We start from the raw sequence: 25,695 nt of genomic DNA, 5'->3' as shown, positions 1-25,695 counted from the left end.
TCGTACACACGCACGGCTCCGCTCCCTACACCTCGTACACATGCACGGCTCCGCTCCGTACACTTCGTACACACGCACGGCTCCGCTCCGTACACCTCGTACACACGCACGGCTCCGCTCCGTACACCTCGTACACACGCGGCTCTGCTCCTTACACCTGCCACACACACGGCTCCGCTCCGTACACCTCATACACACGTGGCTCTGCTGCTTACACTGGCCGGGCTGAGACCAAAAAGCAGCCCTAACACAAAAAAAAATTCACCAGCCCACATACAATGAATGTCCTCACCCAAATCGTAGAACACTGGCAGGTTGTGCCAACTTTTGCTTTAGCTCACACACACACATGTATCACACAGCTCACACAAGTAGCTCACACACAACTCACACGTATCACACACACACAGCTTCACGTATCACACACAGCTCACACGTATCGCACACACACAGCTCACACGCATCACACACACAGCTCACACGTATCACACACAGCTCACACGTATCACACACCCAGCTCACATGTATCACACACACAGCTCACACATATCACACACAGCTCACATGTATCACACACACAGCTCACACGTATCGCACACACACACAGCTAACACGTATCACACACACAGCTCACACGTATCACACACACACAGCTCACACGTATCACACACACACAGCTCACGCGTATCACACACCCAGCTCACACGTATCACACACACATACAGCTCACACGTATCACACACATACAGCTCACATGTATCACACACAGCTCACACGTATCACACACAGCTCACACGTATCACACACAGCTCACACGTATCACACACACAGCTCACACGTATCGCACACACACACAGCCCACACGTATCGCATATACACACAGCTCACATGTATCGCACACACACAGCTCACATGTATCGCACACACACAGCTCACATGTATCGCACACACACAAATCACACACACAGCTCACACGTATCACACACCCAGCTGACACGTATCACACACACACAGCTCACACGTATCACACACACACACAGCTCACACATATCACACACAGCTCACATGTATCACACACCCAGCTCAGGCTGTTTTCACACTTGCGTTTTTTGCGCTGTTTTTTAGCGCAAAAAAAGCATGTGTTTTTTCCCCTATACTTTAACATGGGTGTGCATATGTGCGCATACATATGCGCATGTACGCGTTTGTATGCGCATGCTTTTTTTTGCAGTGTGCGCTCGGGCGCACAAAATGCATCCTGTTGCATTTTTTGTGCGTCCGACTTGCCCCCCAAAAATGCATGCGCACACGCAATGCGGTTTTTTTTACAGCAAAACACCCATTAAAGTCTATGGATGCGCATACGTGCATTTTTTTCATGCATTTGTGTGCGCAAAAAACGAGCAGCAAAAAAACGCAAGTGTAAAAGTAGCCTGACGTATCACACACCCAGCTCACACGTATCACACACCCAGCTCACACGTATCACACATCTCACACGTATCACACACCCAGCTCACACGTATCACACACCCAGCTCACACATATCACACACAGCTCACACGTAACACACACACAGCTCACACGTATCACACACTCTGTATCACAGCTCACACACAAGTAGCTCACACAGCTCACGCTCACACACACAGCTCACACGTATCGCACACACACAGCTCACACATATCACACACAGCTCACACGTATCACACACCCAGCTCACACGTATCATACACACACACAGCTCACACGTATCACACACACACAGCTCACACGTATCACACACAGCTCACACACCCAGCTCACATGTATCACACACCCAGCTCACACGTATCACACACAGCTCACATGTATTACACACCCAGTTCAAACGTATGACACACCCAGCTCACACGTATCTCACACAGCTCACACGTATCACACACCCAGCTCAAACGTATCACACACACAGCTCACACGTATCACACACTCTGTATCACAGCTCACACACAAGTAGCTCACACAGCTCACGCTCACACAAGTAACTTACACACACGTATCACACAGCTCACACGCACAGCTCACACGTATTGCACACACACAGCTCACACATATCACACACAGCTCACACGTATCACACACCCAGCTCACACGTATCACACACACACAGCTCACACGTATCACACACACACACAGCTCACACGTATCACACACAGCTCACACACCCAGCTCACACGTATCACACACCCAGCTCACACATATCACACACAGCTCACACGTATCACACACCAAGCTCAAACGTATCACACACCCAGCTCACACGTATTACACACCCAGCTCACACGTATCACACACACAGCTCACACGTATCACACAAACACACAGCTTACATGTATCACACACTCTGTATCACAGCTCACACACAAGTAGCTCACACAGCTCATGCTCACACAAGTATCGTACACACACATATCACACAGCTCACTCACAGCTCACGCTCACACGCAGCTCACACGTATCACAGACATGTATCACACAACTCACACACAGCTCACACACACATGTATCACACAACTCACACACAGCTCACACACGCATGTATCACAGCTCACACACACAAGTAGCTCACTCAAGATGACAGACAGCAGTCCTGCATAAACCAAGGAATGATGCGCACAGGACCTGTGATGAGGTCACAGGAGGGGAGGAGTCATGGGTCACATGATCAGGGGGCCCTGACACCTTACCTCCTGTGACCGCATCAATTACAGCCTCTTGCACGACCGCAGCATCAGCATGCAGAGGCTAAATTGTAGGTGCTGCAGGTAGAGGAGTGCATAATGCCGCCCCCTGCAGCCTGCCGCTTGAGCAGCTGGTGCAAATCGCCTCATTATAGGTGCGGCCCTGCGTCCAGGACCCAGAGTACAGATCGAGAAGGAGTTGGTCAGCCTGGATGCAAATTAGGAATTCTCTCTCTGCAGATAGGTAGTGTGGCCTCTGTTCTAGCGCTTATCTGAGGTACTCGCAGTACTGAGTTCACTCAAGTTCCCCATGTTGACTCTCTTTTGGAACTTTCTCATATGGCAGGCAGCCTTAGCCTTTTCCTTCTGGCTCACACATGTTGATGCTGGGGCCTCCGAGCCTTAATTGGGAACAGAGCATTTACAGCTGCTACTTCGTCCAGTTTCTGCTGCAGGACCATCAGTGTCCCTACAAACTCGGAGACCGGAATCCGGACCATGCGCTCCAGCTAGGAGGGAGCCTTAACTTTGCTCATCCTCCAGCTCCCCTTCTCACATCCACACACTTCCCCTTCCCTTCACAGACAGCCCTAACTTCCCTCCTCCCGACCACAGAAAGCATATCCTCAGCAGTTAGGTTCAGAGCTCTCCCTGCTGGCCTGGAGTGGGAACTGTGTTGTGTGTTGGTTTAACTGCTAGAGAGATCCTTCGTTGCTCCCAAGCATGACATCACACTCCCTAGGAGGAAGGTAATGCCACTGTAGCGACCGTACTCCTGGGGGCACCACAAGTGCACTGATGCCCAGTCACTGCTAGATGATTCTGCTGGTACATTGACCCAGACCACTACATCCCCCTCGCACTCTACACAGCCAGAATCTGACACTGATGAAACTCAGGTTCCCCTTCCAGCATACTATACCACCTTACAAGGTGACAAAGAGGAAGGTGCAGATGAAAGTGCAGGTTCCTTGAGCAGGTGGGGGGGCATACTCATGGGTGATGGCACTGGCACAGGGCCCCTCACAGTACGCAAAAGTGTCTCTGCCGGTGGGAGGGGAGGGCCCACCCGCCACCCGCCGTCAGACACACCGCCGGACTATGAGGGGCCCTGTGCCAGTGCCGTTGCCAATGAGTGGGCCCCCCTGCTTGCTCAGGATCACAGTACTTGCAAAGTTGAAATACTTACCTCTCCCTCCTCCACCGCCGTGACATCTTCCGCGTTTCCTGACAGTGACATTCTGGTCAGAGAGCGCGATGACATCACGTCTGTACGCCCTCTGCCTAAACAGTCCAAGTGCAGAGAGATGGAAGATGGAGATGACGAGGAGTCCAGAGTAAAGGGATTCCCTAGCAAGGAGACTTATTTAATTGTTTTAAAGGTTGGGAGCAATTTTTGGGGAGCACTATACTCTGGAGAATGATATATGGGGCCCACCATACACTGGAGCATTCCAAAGGTGGACATCAGATACTGGAGCAGCATTTACAGGGCCCATTATACACTGGAGCAATAGAAATGGGGCCCATTATATATGGAGCATTATTTGGGCCCATAAGACAGTGGAGCTTCATCCATGGGGACCAACATATACTGTAGCATTATGTGGAGCTCATCATATACTGTATCGAACATTATATGGGACCACTGATTCTTTTATGGAGAAATATATGGGCCTCATTACTCTGTATGGCGCACTATGCGGTGGCCATAAGACTCTATGAAGTAATATACTGTCCGTTTTTGGAGCTATTGGAGAATTTAAAATGGATATCAGTCATGTGATGTAAGAAGTGAAGTATTTTTCATTGTACTATACCGCTATTTCTCTGCCGTATCAGAGGATCATGAATTGTGGCATGTGTTAGCCCAGTGACACTCTTTGGCCCTGGGCCCACGGAAATCTGGAGCCAGCCCTACCCCCTCACAATTTTAGCCAAATAACCCCCAGTTTTCAATGCCTAACTATTATTATAAGGTAAATTAAGGTTGACAAGCTTAAGTAAAAAGAATTGATGTTTTTGGCATTAAAATGGGCACTGTAGGTGTGTTTCCTGTCCTCCACTCACTGCCAACTTTTCTTCCCCATTAACTTGCATTTGGTTTCGTGTTTCAGTTGGCCTTCGACTTTTCATGATAATCGGCCGATTGCGTTCGACCCGACTTTTGCGAAAGTCGGATTTCATGAAACCAGACTCGACCCGAAAAAAGGCAAAGTCGCTCAACTCTAGTACTTACTAATGGTCAATTTTCTGCCTCCTGTCTGGCTTGAGGAATCTACCCTGTTTGCTCTTGCTATTGAAGTGCACTCAATATACATGGCTTGACCTTGAGACTTAATATTTTTTCTCCGGGCCCCTGGTCCTTCATTCTACTCGCAAGTCAAATTATCCAAACATTTCGGTCATTTTCAAGACTTCACATAAACAGGGAAAAAATTAGAATATTCCATCAGGTGGCAACTCTGCTAACATTGACGGCATAGAGAGCTCCCTATTTGTAGTGCCACATTTTAACTATATAGGCATATATTGCTCGTACAACCTCGGAATTCTCTGAGCTGAAACCTGTAGCTTCTATCAGTAATATGGTCATTCTCATCAAAGTAATAATTCTCTCTAAATTAATAGATACATTGTAACATGACAGTAATGTAGGCTCTTCAAAATTGTAGATGGGCTTTTACAAATACAACTTCAAAATCAAGTTATCTCTTATTACCCTAAAATGTCCTAAAGTAGGTTGTGGACTGACCTGCTCCAACATCTTCTTTAACTATTGCTTCTCAGTTTACGTATAATACGGGGGGGAAATAATTATTTGATCCCTTAATGATTTTGTAAGTTTGCCCACTGACAAAGACATGAGCAGTCTATAATTTTTAGAGTAGGTTAATTTTAACATTGAGAAATAGAACATCAAAAATAAAATCCAGAAAATCACATTGTATAAATTATATACAATGTGATTTTCTGGTGCTCTACCTCAGCTCTACCTACAAATAAATTGTAGGCTTAGCCCGGTAGTGACATGTTTGTCCAAAATTGTAGGCTGGTGGCCCAAAAGTGGCTTATGTAAGGTAGATCAGGGACCCATCACCTCAGAGATCACCTTGCCGTGGTTGATGGGCTTACATTAATTGGCCAATTTGTGCACTAGAAACCTTCATTTTCATGTTACTGTAAGTTTAAATTAAAATTTTTAAAAAATATTTTTGAGGATTATTATCTAAATTGAATACTTTTAATGTTTTTTTGTGTTTTCACATGGCCTATATTCATGCACATGTGCAGCTGTATTCTTTTTGTCTATATTGTGCAGTTTTTGTAGCTTCCACATGTTCACATTAAGAGGTGCTGGTCATTTTTTTGGCTTATATATATATATATATATATATATACAGTGTATATATATACATATATATATACTGTTTATATATATATATATATATATATATATATATATACACTCACTGGCCACTTTATTAGGTACACCTGTCCAACTGTGTGTTAAGACTTAATTTCTAATCAGCCAATCACATGGCGGCAACTCAGTGCATTTAGGCATGTAGACATAGTCAAGACAATCTCCTGCAGTTCAAACCGAGCATCAGTATGGGGAAGAAAGGTGATTTGAGTGCCTTTGAACGTGGCATGATTGTTGGTGCCAGAAGGGCTGGTCTGAGAATTTCAGAAACTGCTGATCTACTGGGATTTTCACGCACAACCATCTCTAGGGTTTACAGAGAATGGTCCAAAAAAGAAAAAAAATCCAGTGAGCGGCAGTTCTGTGGCCGGAAATGCCATGTTGATGCCAGAGGTCAGAGGAGAATGGGCAGACTGGTTCGAGCTGATAGAAAGGCAACAGTGACTCAAATTGCCACCCGTTACAACCAAGGTAGGCAGAAGAGCATCTCTGAACGCACAGTGCGTCGAACTTTGAGGCAGATGGGCTACAGCAGCAGAAGACCACACTGGGTACCACTCCTCTCAGCTAAGAACAGGAAACTGAGGCTACAATTTGCACAAGCTCATCGAAATTGGACAGTAGAAGATTGGAAAAACGTTGCCTGGTCTGATGAGTCTCGATTTCTGCTGCGACATTCGGATGGTAGGGTCAGAATTTGGCGTAAACAACATGAAAGCATGGATCCATCCTGCCTTGTATCAACGGTTCAGGCTGGTGGTGGTGGTGTCATGGTGTGGGGAATTTTTTCTGGGCACTCTTTGGGCCCCTTGGTACCAATTGAGCATCGTTGCAACGCCACAGCCTACTTGAGTATTGTTGCTGACCATGTCCATCCCTTTATGACCACAATGTACCCAACATCTGATGGCTACTTTCAGCAGGATAATGCGCCATGTCATAAAGCTCGAATCATCTCAGATTGGTTTCTTGAACATGACAATGAGTTCACTGTACTCAAATGGCCTCCTCAGTCACCAGATCTCAATCCAATAGAGCATCTTTGGGATGTGGTGGAACGGGAGATTCGCATCAGGGATGTGCAGCCGACAAATCTGCGCCAACTGTGTGTTGCCATCATGTCAATATGGTCCAAAATCTCTGAGGAATGCTTCCAGCACCTTGTTGAATCTCTGCCACGAAGAATTGAGGCAGCTCTGAAGGCAAAAGGGGGTCCAACCCCTTACTAGCATGGTGTACCTAATAAAGTGGCCAGTGAGTGTATATATATATATTATTTGTTCATCTTTAATACTTATTATTTTTTATTTTTTACCTATTTTCCTTTTTTTATCCCCCTTTTTGGTTTTCACCAATTTTTATACATTTTTTATCATTATTATTTTTCCTTATATTTATTTATCTATTATCGCTCCCATGTTTTTTAATCCTTGTCTTGGTGGTATTGTTAGGTCCCTGTGTCCTTGGGGCAGAGTCCTGTGTCTGTATACTAGTGCTGCCATTGTGTGGCACCGCAGTTCTGTGAATCAACAGAACTCGCTCCCGTACACACCGGGTGATGCTAACCTGCGTGTGTTCCTTTATTATTTGCCGTATAGTCTCCGCCATTACAGAGCAGCAGTTTTCCATGTCTGCACAGTGGACCCCGGGCTGCGAATGCACCTTATACTACCTTTATTATTTGGTGCATTCTGCCAGCCCTTAACAGGAGTGGCTCAAAAAGAAGCACCTTAAGGTCATGGAAAGGCCTAGCCTTTCTTCGGACCTTAATTATATAGAAAACTTATGGAGGGAGTTAAAGCTCCAAGTTGCCAAGAGACAGCCTCAAAATCATAATGATTTAGAGATGTTCTGCAAAGAGGAGTGAACCAAAATTCCTCCTGGCATGTGCACAAACCTCATCATCAACTACAAAAAATGTCTGACTGCTGTGCTTGCCAAAAAGTATTAAGTCTTGTTTGTCACAGGGAAAAAATACTTATTTCTCACAGCAAAATGCAAATAAATTTATGTAATTTTAACAATGTGATTTTGTGGATTTTATTTTTGATATTCTATCTGTCAGAGTTAAAAATAACCCACCCTTAAAATTGTAGACCGTTCATGTCTTTGTCAGTGGGTAAACTTACAAAATCAGCAAGAAATCAAATACTTATGTCCCCCATTGTATATTCCCTTGGCTCTTGCCATCATCTTGACATCAGCGGAGTGTGGTTTGAAGGATTTCCTTCAAGATGGGTAGTGGGATAGGATGGCTTGCAGAACTGGTTGGAATAGGGCTCCATGCTTTTGCATGCTAAGTATGTAGTCATGTAAAAGGCATGCATATCAACGTAGGCCCTCAGACCTCTGGATACTTAAAAAATCAACCGCTACCAGCTGAACAGTCCTCTCTGCATAGATGGGAATACTAGTCCAAGATAAGTATTCTCTGTGCTTCCCAACTGATAAAAGGGGAGAAGTTGGCAACTGCCAGTGTATTAAAGGTCAAATATGATATCCCAATCTACAGGCTTCTCCAGCTGATACATGCCATGCAGTTGCAGTTTTCTAATTTCCCTATAACTGATATTGCATATTCATCTCTTGGCACATCATTTGAATGCCCCTTTCCAGTTTCCAGTGTGTCTGAGATATTCAAATGCGAAAATGAGGATGAGTGACCTCATGGAGATCAACATCCAACACTGCGGAGACACCATCACATGTTTCTCAACGCAGTGATTCTAGAGCAATGCCCCCATCCCTTATGGGAAATATGCAAAAACATGTAAATCAATCAGCCGCGGAGACACCATCACATGTTTCTCAACGCAAGCAATGACTAGCCAGGTCTTTCACCGGGAAGGAACAACCACGGGAAGGGCAGTCTCCAATGAAGGAAACCACCTATGCTAAAACATGGTATCCATCCACAGACAGCTGTTTCGGGGTATTGCCCCTCATCAGTGTGGAGTAGGAAACTGGCTAGTAGGAGCAATGCCTAGTAAAAGACTGTGAAAATGAGGATGAGTGACCTCATGGAGATCAACATCCAACACTGCGGAGACACCATCACATGTTTCTCAACGCAGTGATTCTAGAGCAATGCCCCCATCCCTTATGGGAAATATGCAAAAACATGTAAATCAATCAGCCGCGGAGACACCATCACATGTTTCTCAACGCAAGCAATGACTAGCCAGGTCTTTCACCGGGAAGGAACAACCACGGGAAGGGCAGTCTCCAATGAAGGAAACCACCTATGCTAAAACATGGTATCCATCCACAGACAGCTGTTTCGGGGTATTGCCCCTCATCAGTGTGGAGTAGGAAACTGGCTAGTAGGAGCAATGCCTAGTAAAAGACTGTGAAAATGAGGATGAGTGACCTCATGGAGATCAACATCCAACACTGCGGAGACACCATCACATGTTTCTCAACGCAGTGATTCTAGAGCAATGCCCCCATCCCTTATGGGAAATATGCAAAAACATGTCAATCAATCAGCCGTGGAGACACCATCACATGTTTCTCAGCGCAAGCAATGATTAGCCAGGTCTTTCACCGGGAAGGAACAACCACGGGAAGGGCAGTCTCCAATGAAGGAAACCACCTATGCCAAAACATGGTATCCATCCACAGACAGCTGTTTCGGGGTATTGCCCCTCATCAGTTTTGGCATAGGTGGTTTCCTTCATTGGAGACTGCCCCTCCCGTGGTTTTTCCTTCCAGGTGAAAGACCTGGCTAGTCATTGCTTGCATTGAGAAACATGTGATGGTGTCTCCGCGGCTGATTGATTTACATGTTTTTGCATATTTCCCATAAGGGATGGGGGCATTGCTCTAGAATCACTGCGTTGAGAAACATGTGATGGTGTCTCCGCAGTGTTGGATGTTGATCTTCATGAGGTCACTCATCCTCATTTTCGCAGTCTTTTACTAGGCATTGCTCCTACTAGCCAGTTTCCTACTCCACACTGATGAGGGGCAATACCCCGAAACAGCTGTCTGTGGATGGATACCATGTTTTGGCATAGGTGGTTTCCTTCATTGGAGACTGCCCTTTTCGTGGTTGTTCCTTCCCGGTGAAAGACCTGGCTAGTCATTGCTTGCATTGAGAAACATGTGATGGTGTCTCTGCGGCTGATTGATTTACATGTTTTTGCATATTTCCCATAAGGGATGGGGGCATTGCTCTAGAATCACCGCGTTGAGAAACATGTGATGGTGTCTCCGCAGTGTTGGATGTTGATCTCCATGAGGTCACTCATCCTCATTTTCGCAGTCTTTTACTAGGCATTGCTCCTACTAGCCAGTTTCCTACTCCACACTGATGAGGGGCAATACCCCGAAACAGCTGTCTGTGGATGGATACCATGTTTTGGCATAGGTGGTTTCCTTCATTGGAGACTGCCCTTCCCGTGGTTGTTCCTTCCCGGTGAAAGACCTGGCTAGTCATTGCTTGCGTTGAGAAACATGTGATGGTGTCTCCGCGGCTGATTGATTTACATGTTTTTGCATATTTCCCATAAGGGATGGGGGCATTGCTCTAGAATCACTACGTTGAGAAACATGTGATGGTGTCTCCGCAGTGTTGGATGTTGATCTCCATGAGGTCACTCATCCTCATTTTCGCAGTCTTTTACTAGGCATTGCTCCTACTAGCCAGTTTCCTACTCCACACTGATGAGGGGCAATACCCCGAAACAGCTGTCTGTGGATGGATACCATGTTTTGGCATAGGTGGTTTCCTTCATTGGAGACTGCCCTTCCCGTGGTTGTTCCTTCCCGGTGAAAGACCTGGCTAGTTATTGCTTGCGTTGAGAAACATGTGATGGCGTCTCCGCGGCTGATTGATTTACATGTTTTTGCATATTTCCCATAAGGGATGGGGGCATTGCTCTAGAATCACTGCGTTGAGAAGCATGTGATGGTGTCTCCGCAGTGTTGGATGTTGATCTTCATGAGGTCACTCATCCTCATTTTCGCAGTCTTTTACTAGGCATTGCTCCTACTAGCCAGTTTCCTACTCCACACTGATGAGGGGCAATACCCCGAAACAGCTGTCTTTGGATGGATACCATGTTTTGGCATGGGTGGTTTCCTTCATTGGAGACTGCCCTTCCCGTGGTTGTTCCTTCCCGGTGAAAGGCCTGGCTAGTCATTGCTTGCGTTGAGAAACATGTGATGGTGTCTCCGTGGCTGATTGATTTACATGTTTTTGCATATTTCCCATAAGGGATGGGGGCATTGCTCTAGAATCACTGCGTTGAGAAGCATGTGATGGTGTCTCCGCAGTGTTGGATGTTGATCTCCATGAGGTCACTCATCCTCATTTTCGCAGTCTTTTACTAGGCATTGCTCCTACTAGCCAGTTTCCTACTCCACACTGATGAGGGGCAATACCCCGAAACAGCTGTCTGTGGATGGATACCATGTTTTGGCATAGGTGGTTTCCTTCATTGGAGACTGCCCTTCCCGTGGTTGTTCCTTCCCGGTGAAAGACCTGGCTAGTCATTGCTTGCGTTGAGAAACATGTGATGGTGTCTCCGCGGCTGATTGATTTACATGTTTTTGCATATTTCCCATAAGGGATGGGGGCATTGCTCTAGAATCACTGCGTTGAGAAACATGTGATGGTGTCTCCGCAGTGTTGGATGTTGATCTCCATGAGGTCACTCATCCTCATTTTCGCAGTCTTTTACTAGGCATTGCTCCTACTAGCCAGTTTCCTACTCCACACTGATGAGGGGCAATACCCCGAAACAGCTGTCTGTGGATGGATACCATGTTTTGGCATAGGTGGTTTCCTTCATTGGAGACTGCCCTTCCCGTGGTTGTTCCTTCCCGGTGAAAGACCTGGCTAGTCATTGCTTGCTGTCACGTCCGCCATGTCTGCCATGTCTGTTTGTCTCAAGAACTCCTGGAGCGATGTGCATGCGCATGTTTTGTCTGCTGTCCTGCATGTTCGCTAGAGCTGTGTGCAGACTTACCTCATGTCTGAGCTGCAGGATCCCTGCGTTTCTGCTCTGCCTTCTGTGATCTTCTCGTCATGTCTGGAGTCCTTGATCATGTGATGTTTCTTAAGATCCTGCACTGTCTGGTTCTGCAATCATCTCGTCATGTCTAGAATCCCGGATCATGTGTTCTTCCTAGGATCCTGCACTGGTTGGTTCGGTGATCATCTCGTCATGTCTGAAACCCTGATCATGTGACGTTTCCTAAGATCCTGCACTGTCTGGTTCTGCTATCATCTCGTCATGTCTAGAATCCCGGAAGTTCTCCCCTGGTCCTGACCTGGAGGAGGAGGTGCTATGCCCTATATCAGGCCGCCTCTTCCTATGCTCAGGGCCTGATTATTGTGTTGCTTCCCTGCAAGGCTCTGGGTCTGTGGGGTTGCTCCCTCTATTCTGTGCCCTTGCACTTTGCTCTGTAGTGCGTCTCTGCACACGCTCCGTGCTCGTATTCCGCCTCTTGTCTTGTGCCATGTCTTGTGTTGTCTCTCGTGCCATGTTTGTCTTTGCCTTGCTTTGCCTTGTAGTCCTTCTGCTGTTCTTTGTCTTAGTCTGTTTTGCTATGTCTCGCCTTAGCTATGCTTTGACATGTAGTCCTTCCTTTGTTCTCTGCCTCGCCTGTTTTGCCATGTCTTGCTTTTGCTATGCTTTGACTTGTAGTCCTCCCTGTGTTCTCTGCCTTGCTATTCCTTGCTTTGTGTTCCTCCCTATGGTCTCAGTCTTTGCTTGCTCTGCCTCGCTCTCTCCTATGGTGCTCTGTAGTGCTCCCTGGCACACGCACCATTTCTCCTCTCCTTAGTGCTCGTTTCTTTGTCTAGTCCCAAGGTCTTCCCTTGGCCCGGCTCTGGGCTTCTGCCTACGCTCCGCTGCTAGACTCTGTCCTCTCTCTGACCTGGCTCTGTTTCTGCTTGTGTTCCTTGCCTTGTTCCCTGCCTTGTACTTGCATTGAACCCCAGCGTGGGTTCCCCTTGGCCGTCTCCTGTGCCGTGGTAAGTGCCACGTGTTTGTGTACAGCCGTGTGCACTGGCCAGTGTGGCGTGCCCCCTGCATGGCTCCTAGCACGCACCCTGTCTTGAACCCTGGCGTCGCTCCTAGCACGCACCCTGTCTTGAACCCTGGCGTGGCTCCTAGCACGCACCCTGCCCTGAACCTGGCGTGGCTCCTAGCACGAAGGTTCCTTTGCCCCCTCCTGTGCCTTAGTCGTGCCTCGTGCTGGCGTTACAGCCGTGTGCATTGGCCAGTGAGGTGTGCGTCCCTGCGTGGCTCCTAGCACGCAGCTCTTCCTTGTGCCTGGCGTGGCTTCTAGCACGCACCCTGCCTTGAACCTTGGCGTGTCTCTACACGCACCCTGTCTTGTGCCTTTGCGTGTCTCAACACGCACTCTGTCTTGTACCTTGAACCTTGGCGTGTCTCTACACGCACTCTGTCTTATACCTTGTACCTTGGCGTGTCTCTACACGCACTGTCTTGTACCTTGTGCCTTAGCGTGTCTCTACGCGCACTGTCTTATTCTATGCTTTGGCGTGGCTCTACACACGCACCCTGTCTCGTTTGTGAACCTTGGCGTGTCCCCTACACACGCACCTCGCTTTGAACCCTGGCGTGTCCCCTACACACGCACCTTGCCTTGCACCTAGTCTTGAACCCTGGTGTGTCCCCTACACACGCACCTAGCCTTGGACCCTGGCGTGTCCCCTACACACGCACCTAGCCTTGGACCTTGGCGTGTTCCCTAAACACGCACCCTGCTTGGATATCTGTCGTGCCTCCTTGCCTGAACCCTGGTTTGCCTGCCGGATGCCCGGAACCTGCCGACCGTTGCCAGAGGTCCGGAACCAGATGACTACGGCCTGATGTCCGGAGCTGACGTCCGCAGCCTGATTCCTGGACCCTGTCGGTTTGCCAGCAGTCCGGAGTCCGATGCCATCATGCCATTACCTGTGCCTAGGCGTGCCATCTGGCACGTACCATGTTATGGACCTTGGCGTGCCCACGCGCGCACCTTGCACGTTTTGCTTGTTTTCTCTGTATGTGATCTTGTGTTATTCTAATGAAGATACCTTGCACCTACGTCTAGTCTCGTCTTGCTTCCTGCTCGTCCTTGTCGTCAGACACTCGTCTAGTGTCCCCTGAGCCGGCCGTCTGGTCCCAGCAGTCGTGGTGGCTCACCCCCTTGGTCTTGCCCCTGACACTCCCTGTATAGGGGGTGGATTCTCACAAGGTCAGCTCGCCCTCGGTGGGTGGGTGCCACGACCCAGAGGGTCCACTCAAAAAATGGGCTCAGCAGGAGCTGAGTCCGTCACACTTGCGTTGAGAAACATGTGATGGTATCTCCGCGGCTGATTGATTTACATGAGATATTCAAATGACCTAGCTTGAAAAAGAACAAGAAACTTCAATGTGAAGGAGATGACAACAAACCATCCACATAAAAAAAATTGTCACCAATATTGCAGGGTAACCCCTACCTCCTTCTACCATGCATGACCATACACAGAGTTTTGGTACATTATTGGGGCCAAAATTCTGGAGTTGGCACTCTTACCGATGTGCTGGACTCAACTTGTCACAGAGTTACCACGACAGTGTGGAGCCAGAAGACCACAGCCTCTGATTACTCCGGCGCTGAGAAAAAGCACTTCTCCTTCATTTTAAATGTGTTTATTTCTTCTGGCAAAACAGAGGTTAATCCGCCATGTTAGTAATTCCTGTGCTCACAGCTGAGCTCAGATAGCCATTCCTTTCCCCCTTTATAATCAGGGCGCTGTTATAAATTCTTGTCAGAGAAAGCATTTGCTTCATCGCTAACGAAGAGAGAGGAGTTCCTATGACAAGGAGAGTTGGAGGAGTCATGTGACAATTGCTTGGTTTGTATGTATGGTAATTCCCTATCCTTCTCTATTTTGGTTTATTCCTCTACCTCCATGCCTCGGTACATTCCTCTATAAAATGTGAGTGAATATTTTGTATGCCTGGAGTTTTCTGTTAACACTTGTTTGTGTTGCCTTGTTTGTCGGGTTGGTGTACTACAGTGCACAGTAGCGCACCTCTTCCCTGAGTGGTAGAAGAGAGCAGACGGAGGGCTAACTCAGGAGATAAGGCCCCGGCATCTTCACCTTCAGAAGTATCCTGGGGAGTAGGGCAAATTAAGGCACACCCTAGTGTTAGGGACAGAGAAGAACCCCCTGGTCCCGGGTCATTCGACAGCCGTGTCATGACACTAGTCTTCCTTTGGGCTCTAAGTTGTATATATTTGGCATTGCTGACAATGTTGATTTGTGGATGCATCACCTACTAATGTCCTAAAAAATATGATAAGGTTTGGGTCCACCAGTGTACCGCTCAAAAGTGGAATATTTGCTTGAGTGCTACTTACACTTCTTTTCTTATGATATGGTTTTTACTTTAGAATTTGAAACTATCCTAGTGTTTTTTGCGCTACATGCATAATTACATTCCCCTATATTGTATGAGGGGCTGCTGATGTCTTTGGCTTTGTGATCTTTTTTTGTTTCTATGTTAACGAATGTTACATCACATGAAAGCCTTATGTGTCTAATATATGTTTTCAAAATTTTGTGTTTTTAGCTTACGGCAACAGTGTTCTACGCTCACAGGAAAACAAAATGGCGGAGACTAATGTGATATTCACAGCAAATCAGAGCAGAGGAGGGATAAAATTCTTGTTTCTGCAAGGAAAGTCCACAAAGAATATTCATGGTGATATGTCGCAGACATTGGGGGATCAATGCCCTTCATATTCTACAGTTAAGAACTGCATTGCCAAATTGAAAGCGGGACACTTCAGCACTAACAATGAGGAACATCGTGGACGACCGAGAGTGATTGTTGTTCCAGAGATTGTCGATGCTGTGCACAACCTCATACTAGAAAATCAGCGAATTTCAGCCTAAGCAATAGCAGACATCATGGGATTTCCCGTGAACGTATTTGTAATTATCCATGAACATTTGGACATGAAGAAGCTATCTGCAAAGTGGGTCCCCAAATGTTTGACAACAGATCAGAAAAGCATACGAGTGAAAACTTCCCAGTCCATTTGTCAGCATTTCCAGACTGGTCACTATGGATGAGACTTATTTGTATGACCCTGAAGCCAAGGAGCAGTCAAAAGAGTGGAGGCACAGTGGTTCTTCTCATCCAAAGAATTTCAGGGTGCTAAAAAGAGCCACTAAGGTGAGGGCGTATGTATTCTGGGATAAGGAGGAAATGCTGCTAGTGGACTACCTTCAAAAGGGTTTCACAATCAATACAAGGTATCACATTGAACTTTTGAACCAATTTAAGGCATCTCTGAAGGCCAAATGCACGGCAAGCTGTCCAAAAGGAATCTTTTTCCTGCAAGACGCCTCCGCTCACACTGCACAAGCAACCAAGGCAAAACTGGCGGTATTGGGCTTCCAGCTGGTTGACCACCCACCTTATTCACCAGATCTAGCTATCTCCGACTATTATCTGTTTCGAAACCTGAAGAAACACCTCAAGGGTACCAAATTTCACACCATTTCTGATGCCATGGCTGTTACGGATGGTTTGAGGCACAACTAGTGTTGAGCATTCCGATACTGCAAATATCGGATATCGGCCGATATTCACTGTATCGGAATTCCGATACCGAGTACCGATATTTTTTCTATATCGGATACCGTAATCGGAAGTTCCCATAATGCAATGAGCCCGCTCGATTTGATTCAGCCAATGGGAATCCTCAGAAGTGAGGGCACATCCTGTTAGGCATGTAGGCATGTTAACTATTGGCATGGCTGTGATTGGCTGCTTAAATGATGTCATCATGATGCGCGGTCTGTGCGCATCATGATGCGCGGTCAGTGCGGGCCTGCCGGTGGTCTGTACGGGCCTCTCGGGAGCTTGTGCCGGCTGTCGGTGGTCTGTGCCGGCTGCCGGTGGTCTGTACGGGCCTCTCAGGGGCTTGTGCGAGCTGTCTGTGGTCTGTGCCGGCTGCCGGGGGCCTGTGCCGGCTGCCGGTGGTCTGTGCGGGCCTGCCGGTGGTCTTGTGTGTGTGTGTATGTGCAGGTATCGTCCGATGGGACTACAAGTCCCATCGGGCGATGCCTGCTACACTCACAGTGATTGACACATTAGCCAATGATGGGACAGTAGTAGTCCCATCATCCGGCTAATGTGTTGAATTTAAAAAAATATATATATATATATATACATACTACATGCATACTTCACATATACTACATTCATACAACATACATACTACATATATAATACATACATACTACAATCATGCAACATACATATATACTACATACATACTACATACAGTGGGGCAAAAAAGTATTTAGTCAGTCAGCAATAGTGCAAGTTCCACCACTTAAAAAGATGAGAGGCGTCTGTAATTTACATCATAGGTAGACCTCAACTATGGGAGACAAACTGAGAAAAAAAAATCCAGAAAATCACATTGTCTGTTTTTTTTTTTTCATTTTATTTGCATATTATGGTGGAAAATAAGTATTTGGTCAGAAGCAAAATTTCATTTCAATACTTTGTGATATATCCTTTGTTGGCAATGACAGAGGTCAACGTTTTCTGTAAGTCTTCACAAGGTTGCCACACACTGTTGTTGGTATGTTGGCCCATTCCTCCATGCAGATCTCCTCTAGAGCAGTGATGTTTTTGGCTTTTCGCTTGGCAACACGGACTTTCAACTCCCTCCAAAGGTTTTCTATAGGGTTGAGATCTGGAGACTGGCTAGGCCACTCCAGGACCTTGAAATGCTTCTTACGAAGCCACTCCATTGTTGCCCTGGCGGTTTGCTTTGGATCATTGTCATGTTGAAAGACCCAGCCACGTTTCATATTCAATGCCCTTGCTGATGGAAGGAGGTTTGCACTCAAAATCTCACGATACATGGCCCCATTCATTCTTTCATGTACCCGGATCAGTCGTCCTGGCCCCTTTGCAGAGAAACAGCCCCAAAGCATGATGTTTCCATCACCATGCTTTACAGTAGGTATGGTGTTTGATGGATGCAACTCAGTATTCTTTTTCCTCCAAACACGACAAGTTGTGTTTCTACCAAACAGTTCCAGTTTGCTTTCATCAGACCATAGGACATTCTCCCAAAACTCCTCTGGATCATCCAAATGCTCTCTAGCAAACTTCAGACGGGCCCGGACATGTACAGGCTTAAGCAGTGGGACACGTCTGGCACTGCAGGATCTGAGTCCATGGTGGCGTAATGTGTTACTTATGGTAGGCCTTGTTACATTGGTCCCAGCTCTCTGCAGTTCATTCACTAGGTCCCCCCGCGTGGTTCTGGGATTTTTGCTCACCGTTCTTGTGATCATTCTGACCCCACGGGGTGGGATTTTGCGTGGAGCACCAGATCGAGGGAGATTATCAGTGGTCTTGTATGTCTTCCATTTTCTAATTATTGCTCCCACAGTTGATTTCTTCACTCCAAGCTGGTTGGCTATTGCAGATTCAGTCTTCTCAGCCTGGTGCAGGGCTACAATTTTGTTTCTGGTGTCCTTTGACAGCTCTTTGGTCTTCACCATAGTGGAGTTTGGAGTCAGACTGTTTGAGGGTGTGCACAGGTGTCTTTTTATACTGATAACAAGTTTAAACAGGTGCCATTACTACAGGTAATGAGTGGAGGAAAGAGGAGACTCTTAAAGAAGAAGTTACAGGTCTGTGAGAGCCAGAAATCTTGATTGCTTGTTTCTGACCAAATACTTATTTTCCACCATAATATGCAAATAAAATGAAAATAAAACAGACAATGTGATTTTCTGGATTTTTTTTACTCAGTTTGTCTCCCATAGTTGAGGTCTACCTATGATGTAAATTACAGACGCTTCTCATCTTTTTAAGTGGTGGAACTTGCACTATTGCTGACTGACTAAATACTTTTTTGCCCCACTGTACATACATACTACATACATACTACATATATACTACATTCATACAACATACATATATACTACATACTACATACATACTACATTCATACAACATACATACTACATACTACATACATATATACTACATTCATACATACATACATATATACTACACACATACTACATTCACACAACATACATACTACATACTACATACATATATACTACATTCATACAGCATACATACATACATAATACATATATACTACATTCATACAACATACATGCTACATATATACTACATTCATACAACATACATACTACATACAATACATTCATACATTCATACAATACATACATATAGACATACAGTACATATAACATAGAGTACATACTCACCATCACTTATCACTTTGATCCCCGAAGCCAGTGTCATCTATGAAAGAAATTAAGAAATTAGAAAAAAACAAACCACCAAATACTCCCTGATCCGCAGATATCCACGAGTGAGTGTCCCATGCCGATTTCCCATGGAGAACAGCAGCATCAGCTGATGCGACCGCTCTCTAGGGGCTTCAATAATCCAATGACGGAGGGTAGGTATCCTTCCGCACTGTATTCCTCCGCCACTTTAAAAAAAATAGTCCCTAGTCTCACTTTATGGCAAAAGCTGCCTGGGAACTTTCTCACACAGCTTTTGCCATAAAGTGTGACTAGGGACTTTTTTTTTACAGTGGCGGAGGAATACAGTGCGGAAGGATACCTACCTTCCGACATTGGATTCCTGGAGCCCCGTAGAGAGCGGTCGCATCAGCTGATGCTGCTGTTCTCCAAGAGAGATTGGCGTGGGACCCTCGTGGATTTCTGCAGATCAGGGAGTATATGGCTTGTTTGATATTTTCATATTTTTTCATAGATGACACTGGCTTCGGAGAACAATGTGACAAGTATTGGTGAGTATGTACTCAATGTTACATGAACTGTATGTCTATATGTATGTATTGTACGCAGTATGTATGTTGTATGAATGTAGTATATATGTATGTAGTATATAGTATGTATGTATGTTGTATGAATGTAGTATATATGTAGCATGTATGTAGTATGTAGCATGTATATATGTTGCATGAATGTAGTATGTATGTATGTTGTATGTAGTATGTATGCATGTTGTATGTAGTATGTATGCATGTTGTATGTAGTATATATGTAGTTAGTATGTAGTATGTATGTTGCATGAATGTAGTATATATGTAGCATGTATGTATGTATGTAGTATGTATGTAGTATGTATGTAGCATGTATGTAGTATGTATGTTGTATGAATGTAGTATGTAGCAGGTATGTAGTATGTACAGTATGTATGTTGTATGAATGTAGTATGTATGTAGTATGTAGTATATATGTATGTTGTATGAATGTAGTATGTATGTAGCATGTATGTTGTATGTAGTATGTATGTATGTTATATGAATGTAGTATATATGTAGCATGTATGTAGTATATATGTATGTATGTTGTATGAATGTAGTATGTATGTTGTATGTATGTAGTATGTATATATTTTTTTTTTTACATTCAACACATTAGCCGGATGATGGGACTACTACTGCCCCATCATTGGCTAATGTGTCAATCACTGTCAGTGTAGCAGGCATAGCCCGATGGGACTTGTAGTCCCATCGGACGATGCCTGCACAGGCACAAGACCCCTGGCAGGCCCGCACAGACCACCGACAGCCGGCACAGACCACCGGCAGCCGCCACAGGCCCCCGGCAGCCGGCACAAGCCCCCGAGAGGCCCGTACAGACCACCGGCAGCCAGTACAGGCCCCCGAGAGGCCCGTACAGACCACCGGCAGCCGGCACAGACCACCGGCAGCCGGCACAAGCCCCCGGTAGGCCCGTACAGACCCCTGGCAGCCAGCACGAGCCCCCGGCAGGCCCGTACAGACCCCCGGCAGCTGGCACAAGCCCCCGGCAAGCCCGTACAGACCATCGGCAGCCGGCACAGGCCCCCAGCAGCCAGCACAGACCACCGACAGCCCGCACAGGCCCCCGAGAGGCCCGTACAGACCACCGACAGCCCGCACAGGCCCCAACCGCACACACAGACACGCACAGTGTCTGTCCATGCACCGCCCACACTCTTTCCCGCTCCCGAAAGGGATTTTTTTAATTCCGATATTTCTGTCCCATTGACTTTAATGGACTTCCGGGATCGGAATCGGCGATACCCAATACTTTTTTTAGATCGGCCGATCCAATCCGATCCGATATTTTTCAATATCGGGTGGTATCACTCAACACTAGGCACAACCGAAATCCTTCATTTTGCAAGATTTACAGAACTTGGAATACCAATGTAAGAAGTGTGTTGACATCAGTGGAGAGGATGTGGAATAAATGTAAAGTTTCATCTTCATATCTCGTTTGTTTCTGGATAAAGCCATAGACTTGGCAGCCGCTCGTATCAGCAGCACTTCGTATAGAGAAGTTTTGCAGATAGTACTCTTACTGTACGTCAATTTCTTGATTACATGAGTGGTGTGCAGTACTGAGGCAGGGAGGTCCATGCTCTCTAAATATGTGAAATAAGTGGAATAGAATTATAAAGTATATCTGAAAATAGCATCATTTGGTTAGTCATACACAATAGTCATTTCTTTACATAAATAGATGAACACTTTAGTCTGCTTAATTAAAAAATACATTTAACAAATTGTCAATACAGTAACAGAATATTTGTAAGTCAGAAAACATCTTCATTGTCAAAGCAGTTCTCTGCTCAATTGGTACTTTTACATAAATCTCATTATATTAAAACTGATATAGTAAACCTGACACTTTAATTCACAATCTTTTACATCAAATAATCACATAAAAGATGGACAATTTACATCCATACATAACGGGTGATGACTTTTATTAGACTGACTGTCATTTGCACCGACCATTTAGGAAAATCAGAGAAAAATGTCATTTGCATAATAATTTGGAACATGGTGGTTCAAATAATCACATCAAAGATGGACAATTTACCTCCATATATACCATAAGGTCAAAAATATCACAGTTTTTCTGCTGCAAAGCTATAAATCCCCTGTCTCCCTTCACTCAGCCATACAATCATTAAATGATAAAATTCTGATGGCCAGCAGCCAGCACTCCGGAGACCAGATAGAATTGCTGGTTTATTAATAATGATTGTCATTCTGATTCCTATTTTCTAAAGGGCCCCAAAAGAATTTAGGACCCTTATAAATATACCTATTTTTGATGTTCTTAACAAAATGTCCTAAAGCAATTTTCAAAACTTCAAAAAACATTTGCTTTTCAATATAGGGACAACCAAATTTAATATCAAATTTGATCTAAAAATGATGATTCTGTCATAAATAGAGATGAGCGACTTTGCCTTTTTTAGGGTCGAGTTGGGTTTCATGAAACCAGACTTTCGCAAAAGTCAGGTCGAACGAAATCAGCCGACTATAGGGAAAAGTCGGAGGCTGACTGAAACACGAAACCCAATGCAAGTCAATGGGGAAGAAAAGTCGGCAGGGAGTGGAGGACAGTAAACACACCTACAGTGCCCATTTCAATGCCAAAAACATCAATTCTTATTACTGAAGCTTGTCAACCTTAATTTACTTCATAATAATAGTTACGCTTTGAAAACTGTGGGTTATTTGGCTAAAGTTGTGGGGGGGTAGGGCTGGCTCCAGGTTTTCGTGTGCCCTGGGCCAAAAAGTGTCAGCGCGCCCCTTTAACACATACCACAACTTATGATGCTCCGATACGCCACAGAAAAATAGGTATAGTACAATGACAAATACTTCACAGCTTACATGACATGACTGCTCTATTTTAAATTGCACAATAGCTCAAAAAAAGGACAGTATATTACTCTATACAGTGTTATGGCCACCACATTGTGCGCCATACAGAATAATGAGCCCCATATATTTCTCCATACAGAATAAGTGGTCACTCTCATATAATGTTCCATACAGTATATGATGAGCTCCACATAATGGTCCAGTATATGATGGGCCTCATGGATGATGCGGCAGTGTATGATGGGCCCTAATAATGCTCCATATATAATGGGCTCCATTTCTAATGCTCCAGTGTATAATGGGCCCCGTAAATGCTGCTCCAGTGTCTGATGTCCCCAATCTGGAATGCTCCAGTATATGATGGGCCTCATGGATGATGCTCCAGTGTATGATGGGCCCTAATAATGCTCCATATATAATGAGCCCCATTTCTAATGCTCCAGTGTATCATGTGCCCGATAGATGCTGCTCCAGTGTCTGATCTGCCCCATTTATAATGCTCCAGAATATGATGGGCCACATGGATGATGCTCCAGTGTAATATGGGCCTTAATAAAGTTCCATATATAATGGGCCCCATTTCTAATGCTCCAGTGTTTAATGTGTCCCATAAATGTTGCTCCAGTGTCTGATGTCCCCAATCTGGAATGCTCCAGTATATGATGGGTCTTATGGATGATGCTCCAGTGTATGATGGGCCCTAATAATGCTCCATATATAATGGGCCTTATTTCTAATGCTCCACTGTATAATGTGCTCCATAGATGGTGCTCCAGTGTCTGATCTGCCCTATTTATAATGCTCCAGTATATGATGGGCCTCATGGATGATGCTCCAGTGTATGATGGGCCCAAATAATGCTCCATATATAATGGGCTCCATTTCTAATGCTCCAATGTATAATGGGCCCCGTAAATGCTGCTGCAGTGTCTGATGTCCCCAATCTGGAATGCTCCAGTATATGATGGGCCTCATGGATGATGCTCCAGTGTATGATGGGCCCTAATAATGCTCCATATATAATAGGCCCCATTTCTAATGCTCCAGTGTATAATGGGCCCCATAAATACTGCTCCAGTGTCTGATGTCACCCATTTGGAATGCTCCAGTATATGACGGGCCCCATTGTTAACTAACCCAGGCATGGTATGTGAAAAGAGCTCCATGGAGTAATCTGAAGTTTGTGCTGCCGCATCCTTCACTTTTGGGTGGGTGAAGGACACAAGGAAAGGGATTGCTCCTGACCAGAAGCCTGCACTTACGACTCAGTGCCTGCATTTTTTTAAACTTCAGTAGACGAGGCGATAGAGCTGGAGCCTGGTTCAACAATGTAAGGCAAAAACAGTTCCTGATGCTCTGGCTTTAAAAGCAGTCTACCTACTCCCAGAAAACGGAGCCTTACAGGACTTCCGGAACTACACCATGATGCAGGCTCAACACCTCCTACCAGCAGATGCACCACCACCACCATGAGTACCAGGAGGCCCCCAATGCCCACGTCCGCGTCCTCTTTCACCATACTTCCTCATGTTTTGGAAAATGGACCCAAAATACCAGCAGATATATGGTACTGTATCAGAAGCGTACAGCTTTATACAGTCTAGGGATAACAGTAAATCTCCGTATATACAGTATTTCATGAGTCATACACAAATATTCAGAACTGAGAGTCCTCAGTGGTTGATACCTTTTAATGGCTAACTGAAAAGATGGTAACACATTGCAAGCTTTCAAGACTACTCAGGTCTCTTCATCAGGCATAGACTAATACAAAATCTGAAGAGTCACATATTTATGCACAATACAGCACAGAAAAAATGCAATAGATGAGACAAGTGACGTGAAGCAGAATTATGATTATGGGAGAGGGAGAAACATAAATAGTGGACCAGTTCATAGATAAGGAGTCCAGATGTTTTATTGTCCTCTGATTGGGGTCTCCTAATGTGTTGTGATGCCACCACAAGGTCTTAGGAGCAAATTCCTTAATTGATGTAAAAAGACATAAATCCATGCGACACATTCATTCCAGCATTGAGAGTGTCAAAGATCGTCATGAATTTTTACTCACAGACTCTTCTCTCTCTCTGAGATATGAAGTTACCTTTCAATACCAGTAATTTCATATCCCTGGTGTTGTGGTCCATCATACAAAAATGTTTTGCCACAGGTAGATCCATTCTTTTTTCTCTTATTGTGTGACGATGAGCATTCATCCTTGTTCTAAGCTTTTGCCCTGAGGACCACTGAGGACTCTCAATTCTGAATATTTTTCTATCTACTGGTTAGCAAGGTACAAAGATATACATCTTTCCTGTATCAATATGGAGGATACCAGAATGTACCGCATCTTTATGGAACTAAAACCACTTCTGAAGAAACGTGCACAAATGGACAGCGACATTTTTTTCTTATCTAAATGCAAAAAGGAGAATCTAATTCCCAATGGACTCTGGATTACAAACCCAATTCTTCATACCTACATTACCCATTATGCACAAAACCTTTGTCACAGGACTTCTGAGAGACTAAGGAACCACCTTTTACATGTCTGCTACAGCATAAGGAGTAAAGTCCAGGGGCAATTTGAAACTCTGAGGAAAACACTTACAGAAAGCACAGAGCAAAAATTACAACAATACTACAACAAACTACGGACCTTTCTGGCTCATAACATGGAAAAGAAACTACACAGATTGCGCCTCAATTCAGGACTCTATACAAACAGATACAAAACAAATACAAAACCTGACAACTTGGGCAACCACTCCATTCAAGACACAAAAGCATCTAAGGCTGTGTGCACACGCTGCG

The sequence above is a fragment of the Dendrobates tinctorius genome, unplaced genomic scaffold (assembly GCF_039654945.1).
Source record: "Dendrobates tinctorius isolate UK_male_01 unplaced genomic scaffold, ASM3965494v1 ptg000270l, whole genome shotgun sequence".
Taxonomy (NCBI): Eukaryota; Metazoa; Chordata; class Amphibia; order Anura; family Dendrobatidae; genus Dendrobates; species Dendrobates tinctorius.
The sequence above is the reverse complement of the archived record's forward strand: the minus strand, read 5'-3'. Positions refer to the sequence as shown.